The sequence below is a fragment of the Scardinius erythrophthalmus genome (genome assembly GCF_964197995.2).
Source record: "Scardinius erythrophthalmus genome assembly, chromosome: 4".
NCBI classification, from domain to species: domain Eukaryota; kingdom Metazoa; phylum Chordata; class Actinopteri; order Cypriniformes; family Leuciscidae; genus Scardinius; species Scardinius erythrophthalmus.
Window position 1 is genome coordinate 4,524,140 of NC_138224.1, and position 7,162 is coordinate 4,531,301.

Here is a 7,162-nt window from a genome sequence, read left to right on the forward strand (position 1 = left end):
TTTCACATTGAATATTCTGTTTCATTCTGAAATATGACACATTAAGTTAGTAAAATGGGTTGCAAATGTAATTTCTGACTTTAACTGTGTTCCAAGACACAGTTTGACCACATTAAGTTAGTATAACTTAGTTTTTCCAACAGGGAGTGCACTCTAAAAAAAAAGAAAAAAATATTAAAAGAGCTTGGGAAAAAAAGATCACTGAGCAGGTGACTAATAAAAATCAAACTGTACGCATGCAGAATATTTCATCCATTTTGGGACAGCTGTGTCTTTTGATGGCCCTGGGAATGGAGCCATTTTAGTAGTTGATGTGTCCATCCGTCGCCGATATCTAATACGCGGTTACGCCGCGCGCCGAACATGACAGAAAATCATTAGCCACCATTGGCTGCTAACTGTCACATGAATGATTGAAGAAGCAGTGAAGCGTTCAGTTTTGCGTGGCAGTTAAACGTCTGCCCGAACGAGCGAGAGCCCAGCGAGACCCATGATGAAGCATCTTGGAGTGAGGCCACAGTCACCCTCCTACATAAAGACAGAGAGAACGAGAGCGGGAGGGGAAAGAGCACCTGTGTTACAACCAGCTGAGATCTGACACCGGGGTCAATCCAGCCATATGGAGTCTGCTCTATACCAAAGAACTGTAAATGCCATGGCTTTGCACAGCTAGCCGGACACAAAGAGGAAGTCAACACTTCGAGGGCACAGAGGGGAACGGTACCTTCATAAAATCTCGGTAATCCTAGTCCCAAGATGCTTTGAGAGGATTTGCCTAGCAGACCAGAGGACGGGTGCGCTGCCTGCAAACTGGAGGAGAGAGTCGCTCTGACACAGTTCCCCAATGTCTGAGCCTCTATACTGTAATGAAAGGCTGTTCCCCATACTGGGCCGTGTAGAAATTCTCCAGAGTTCCCCTGAGCCCTATCAGCTCCTCCTGAGAGAGAGAGAGAAACACACACACACACAGTGAGATGGAGAACTCCTCAAGGGATTGACCAGTCTGTCTGTGCTCACTGACTACAGTCGCTGTTATTCCGGCTCCCTCTCGTCTCAGCGATCCCTGTTCATTAAGGTCATTACTGTAAAATGTTTTTCCTTCATTTCAAAGTGGGAAACACGTGAATTAAAATGGTAGAAAATTGTCAAATTACAAATTGAGCCAGCACCTCAATTATTTGCTTCATTTGATAATAACGTGTGCTTAATTATTCAAAGAGGTTAATTAAAACGAGGTTGATGAAACTGGAATAATGCAAGGGCTGCTAAAATTTTCCCGTTTGTGTCCAACTTGCATGTATGAGCTAAATATTTTTGACAATTAAATCCTAATTAATATAAACATCAAGAAATATTAAATCAACACTCATCTGTTCACTCAATCATGGGTCTCAGTGCTAAATGGGTTTACCATAAAATGTACAGGAATATTTTTTTACGCTTATTAATTTTACTCTACATCTGACTATATCAAGACCTTGTTCTTCCAATAGAATTCTTATATTTTAAGTACATGCTTACCAACTATCCTCTACTAAAAAAATATGCAAAGACAGGCAGTGTATTGCAGTGATTTTACCACGGTTGACGGGTGTAGTTATGCACACTGAAGCAGAGCCAAAAACCCTCTTAAACTGGTAAAGTCACTATAATAAGCAATGACAAAAGACCCAGAGTTTAATAAATAATTACATTATTATTCACATTATTATTATTATTATTATTATACAATCTAATTATAATTATAACATGTAATTATTAAACATGGGATCTTTTGTTGTCTTATTATTACGATTGTATAATAATAATAATAATTCCATCCAAAAAAAAAATCTGTGATATACTGGTGCATAGTATGAACTAATGGGCAGTCAATAGTGTGGTTAAATCGATTATTTGACAATTGATTTTAAAAACGGGTCATCCAATAATTAAAATAAATATAAATATAATAAATTAAAATAATAATCCAGAATTATGCATTTGATAAATTTGTCATTTTATCATCCAAGCATACTTCCGTAATGCAAGTACTATTGGTGTACTGCAGTACTATTAAAGTAAATGCATTTTGATTGGTGTGTGAAAATACTTTAGTTTAGTTGGTGAGTGCCAAACAGGGAGGTAAAAGCACTGGCTCAGTCCCACTGGAGCGTCTTGACGTGAGCCCTACGGGGCATTATTATGGGACCCGGAGCGATCCCAGTCTAACCGCCCCGCCAGTCAGCTTGTTTTATTTACTCCGAGTGCTGTGTCCGTCTCACTGATGCGTCTGCAAGGACTGGGGAAATAAAGCTGTTCGTCTTTTTATGGCTGCCGGTACTGTTTACGGCTGATGTGTCCTAACCGCCAGACGACACTATTTATCTGCCTCCAGACGTCCGGCTCACTCGATACCATTCCCTCGTGCAATGTTTCACCTCGAAAGTCCATTCCTCAACTGAAGTATGTATGCTCGTGTGTGTGTGTGTGGGGGGGGGGGGGTTGCCGGGTGAAAGATATTCAGGTAATCACAGTTGATACAAAGGTTAACAGCTATGGTTAGTAAAAATGTTAATCTTTCTAGCAGTGCTTGTTAAGGCAAATATTAACCTTAAGTATAAAACTTTGACACGTAATTAATTAGTGCTACAAAGATTAACAATATCTTATGATTCACAATTTATTATTTTTGACTGGCAGAAAAAAAAAATCTCTAAAGCTCGCATCGAAAAAGAATCTGAGCCATATTTAGGGAGGAGAATGCCATAAAAACATTAAGGTCGGGTCTTTTGACTCGGGCCACCTAACAACCACTTTAAAACCACCTAGCAACGCCTTTATAAACATCCAGAACACCCTAGCAACGCCGTCCCAATCTCCCAGACAGGTTTGGCACAGGTACATTTTCTTCTAAAAAATAATAATAAAAATTTAAGTTTAAAATTATATAGTCAAATAATACTATAAAATAATTATAAAATTACAAAATAATAATAGTATAAATAGCAAAAATATTTTATTAATAATAATTAATAATTACCGGTTATTAAAAATAACAAAATACATAAAATAACATGTTTAGAAAGAACTTTTCCATTAAGATTTTTTGTTTTTCATGATCTCTCACTATATGAAAATAAACTTGTTTCCAACAAAAGCATCATGAAAGAGTCTGCTGTTTTTCCATTTCCCCTGCCGTCTCCAGTCAGTAGGAACTGACCGGGTTTTTTGACTTAAAATATTTTCATCATGGGCTGGCAGCACCCTTTCATGCTTTCTCCTGCGGAGTTCATATAGACATGCTTGGTTTAAACCACCTTATTAAAGAAAATAAAAAAAAATAAAAAAAAGAATTGCAGGAGGAGGGTGTGCGTGCGGGAAAGAGAGAAACCGGGGGAAAAAAATGAAAAAAGATGCTGGGGCCTGTAGTAAATCCTGGCACTTCCACGCACACTTGAATTTCGTTTCAAACACTTGTCTTTCCGTACCATAATAGATGTCAGCTCCTCTGATGTCGCACTAGCAGGAGGCAGAATAAGGTCTCACTCTTGTGCGTTTTGAAGCTATCAGTCGACGTGACTCTGTGTTGTGCCACATCAAAAAGGGGAGACACCGCGTCACCTGCCGCGCTCTGAACGAACTATCTTCAAATCAGTTGTCCAAGACATTTCCCCCTATTAGTGCTCCACTCCCACACAGGCTTAAGACGCAGACGGGCCCCTGTTGGATGTGCTAAGCGGGCCTCTGTGTTACAGCTGATAGATCATACAGCCTCGCTGCTTTTATTACGCCGTGTGATGACATGTCCGTCAAAGCTCTGCATGGAGAGGCGATAAAAGAGGCTGAGGATGAAACGAAAGGATGGAGACGCAAGCTGATACGCAACTAATAAACAAAAGCGTGCTTGTGTTCACCCAGCCGCTGGTGAGAGTGTTTGAAAACGCCATGTTTACTGCAGAGCTGCTGAAAGGACCGAGAACAACAAGAACAAGGCAGAATGCGTTATCATAACAGCTAATAAACACGAAAGCTGGTCAAGATTTCAATTTATTTGTGTTGTTATTATATATATGTTTTGGGAATCGAAGATAAAAGAGTAAAAGGAGTAAAAGTATCATATAACCATAGAGTAAATTTATAACCATATATAAAAAGGTCCAGTCACAAAGCAGTGAAACCAATTGAAACCTAATTGTTGTTTTACATGTTTTTAGATGCAATGAATTTGGGGTTTCACGGTTCAGAAAGATCAAATACGTCAGAGCCATGGCATATAGGTAACATGAAAGCTTTTGATATGTTGTAGCTCTGGTACTCTCATGGGTGATGCGGGTTCAAGAAGCCTGTGATGTTTTCTGAACTCTTCTCAAAAATGTAATGTCTCTTCCTCACAGTATCTCTCTAAAATAGTTTCAAAATGGACTCAAAAGCCCACAAAAATGTAAAAAATAAAGCTAAATTAATAAATTATAAAATTGACTTAAAACTGCAAATAAAATAAAAACGATTTTACTATAATACATACATAAAAATTAAAAATAAAATAAAATAAAAAGTAAAAAAAGATAAACCTAAGTGTGTGTTTTTCTGCAATGGGAGTTGTGTGAGGTGTCTATGTCCATATACTATAGTTATGTATACAGGTGCAAGACTCAAGGGTGTCTGTTTGCCTGTGTGTGTGTGTGTGTGTTTGTGTATTTCCTGAAAGCACGTGGGTACTGGAGCTGTGTGTTTTGGGGGTGAGTGTAATCTGAGTAGATCATGTTTTCCAGACCTCAGATGAAGAAAAACAGCTCTGGCAGTCTGCCGTTTCATCTCCTGCACTGGGGTCCAAAACAAAGAGAAGATGATTGATTGGATGATGAATAATTTAGGGGCAGAGAGCTGTGGGACGAGCAGCACAAGCGTGAGGCTGCCCCGTTCCTGGTCTCTCCTTAAAGATCGCATTACAAGAAAAAGTTGCCCCTGATTATGCTAATGTCTGTCACTGTTCATTTGCTAAACGGATATATGGAAAGCGAAGGAAGCCAAAACAGAGGGGCAATCTGGGAGGAATGGAAGCGAAGCCCAGCTTGAACTTCCAGTGAGAGGATTCAATGTACCTGCTCATACTCAAACAGAATCCGTTCCTACAGATCTTTAGGCTGAGGTGGCCTCCTCATTACATTATCTCTGTAATGTTTGAAGATATTTAATGAACATGCGATACAGCACACTGAATGAGCATAGATGTAAATTAGCACTTCTTTAAAATACAGCAGCTCTCAGTTTGAGACTGGCTCAACACCATCCCCCATTGCAGTTACACCACTGACCACAGGGGGCGCTGATGTGATGCATTTGCAGCCACACAAAATCAAGAGGAGATACACACAGGGCTTTTTTTTTTTTTCAATATCAACTCTCATGAAATTTCATTTGGATTGTAAATGTACAGTAATTTACTGTCATAAATGTGTAATAGGCCCCTGAATCCACTGACATTGTGCTGGCTAATCAACTCATTTAAAAATGAATAGAGATCTATTATGAAAGAACTCAGCATTTCGCATGGTTAAAAACTTGACTTTTCGGTGAAAAGCAAGGAACTTTTTTGAGGAGCGTTCTCATTTCGTACAATTTTCTCTAACAGCCTACACTTAGTTTGAATTTATTCCCATTTCAAAACAGACTTTTTCAAAAAAGTCCTATTCTCGTGTGATTTGAAGATTTAAATTGAACCAAAATTCTTACACTTGAAAAACAAAATAGCATTTGCAATGTTATTTGAAATTTTAAAAAGACTTTGGAATAGGATTGTGCACTAAAAAACATTATAAAAACGTATGCTCAGTTATTTATGTTTATATTTTTATTTTATTTTAATTTCAATTTAGGTGTATATGTTTCCATTCTGCACATATTTTATTTATAGAACTAACTTCAATACTAAAAAAAAGTCAAGTCTACAACAACAAAAAAAGGAAAATGATATAAGTTCACAACACATTGATGAAAAACCACTATGCTAATATCCCAAGAGGCAATCCACTGTAAAAACATGTAATCAAATTGAATTTCAATTTTGTGACCAAGTGGTGTGTAATGGAAAGATTGCTGGATGCAAATCACCTGCGCTCCTAGTCAGAAATCAAGTGCCGTGTGCATGCGCGAGTGTGTGTGAGAGCGAGAGTATAATTCACCCCCCGGTAAGAGTAAATTCAGAACGGTGAGGGTGAATCAGTGGCGAGGAGAATGATTGAGTCCCTCTTCCTCAGATCCCACCATCAATGTACAAATGAACAGCTTGGAGGTGAGATACCCGGTGAGGAAGAGGCTCTATCACACCAGTCGTCATTATTCGTCTCCACTGGTCCCTGAGAATACTGACGGCGAGGGTCCGGGAGGGGGTGGGTCGAGAAGGTGTCCTGTTCGAGGCTTATAATGGCCTCCAGGACAGAGAGAGATGGAGTACTGACAGACTGAGGCAGTGTGACAGGCCGCTGCTGCACTCTTTTAATTCTATCACTGTCTCCGTCGCACCTGTGCGGGTACGGCGGACGGCGCTGGGAGGGCAGCGGTGTGTGATATGAAGAGGACGAGCATCCAACACACTCGGAAAAAAAGGAAAAGGGCTGTGTGTTTTATGGTTGTGGGGTGGTAAGAGTTGTAAGGTCATAGTAATTAAGAAAAACCTGCCTTTAAGGATAGGATACCTCTGCACACCTTCAAAAGTCCTTTTAAACTACATTCTTTGTGCATTTTGTGCTTAAAGGGTTAGTTCACCCAAAAATGAAAATTCTGTCATTAATTACTCACCCTCATGTTCTCCAAACCCTTCCCAAGACCTTCGCTCATCTTCGGATAGTGGTGCAACGGATCATCATTGATCCGTGATCCGTTCGGATCAATATCTTTGGTTCGGCACACACGTGATCCGCGGATTGATTTATGAAAAAAAAGTTGTGCGCATGTTCAGTCCACACACAGCGTGGTCATGGCGAGCGTTATGAACCACAGAGAGCGTGACGCCTCATTCGCGCCGCAAAACCTCCAGACGCGCGTAAACGCGTCTTTACATTGACTTAACATTGAAATCACTCGCGCCAGACACTCTATTCGCGTTTGGTGTGAACGCAGCATGGGTAACGGCGAGAGAGAGAGAGAAAGAGTGCAAGCGAGCGAGAGAGAGGTCTGTGGT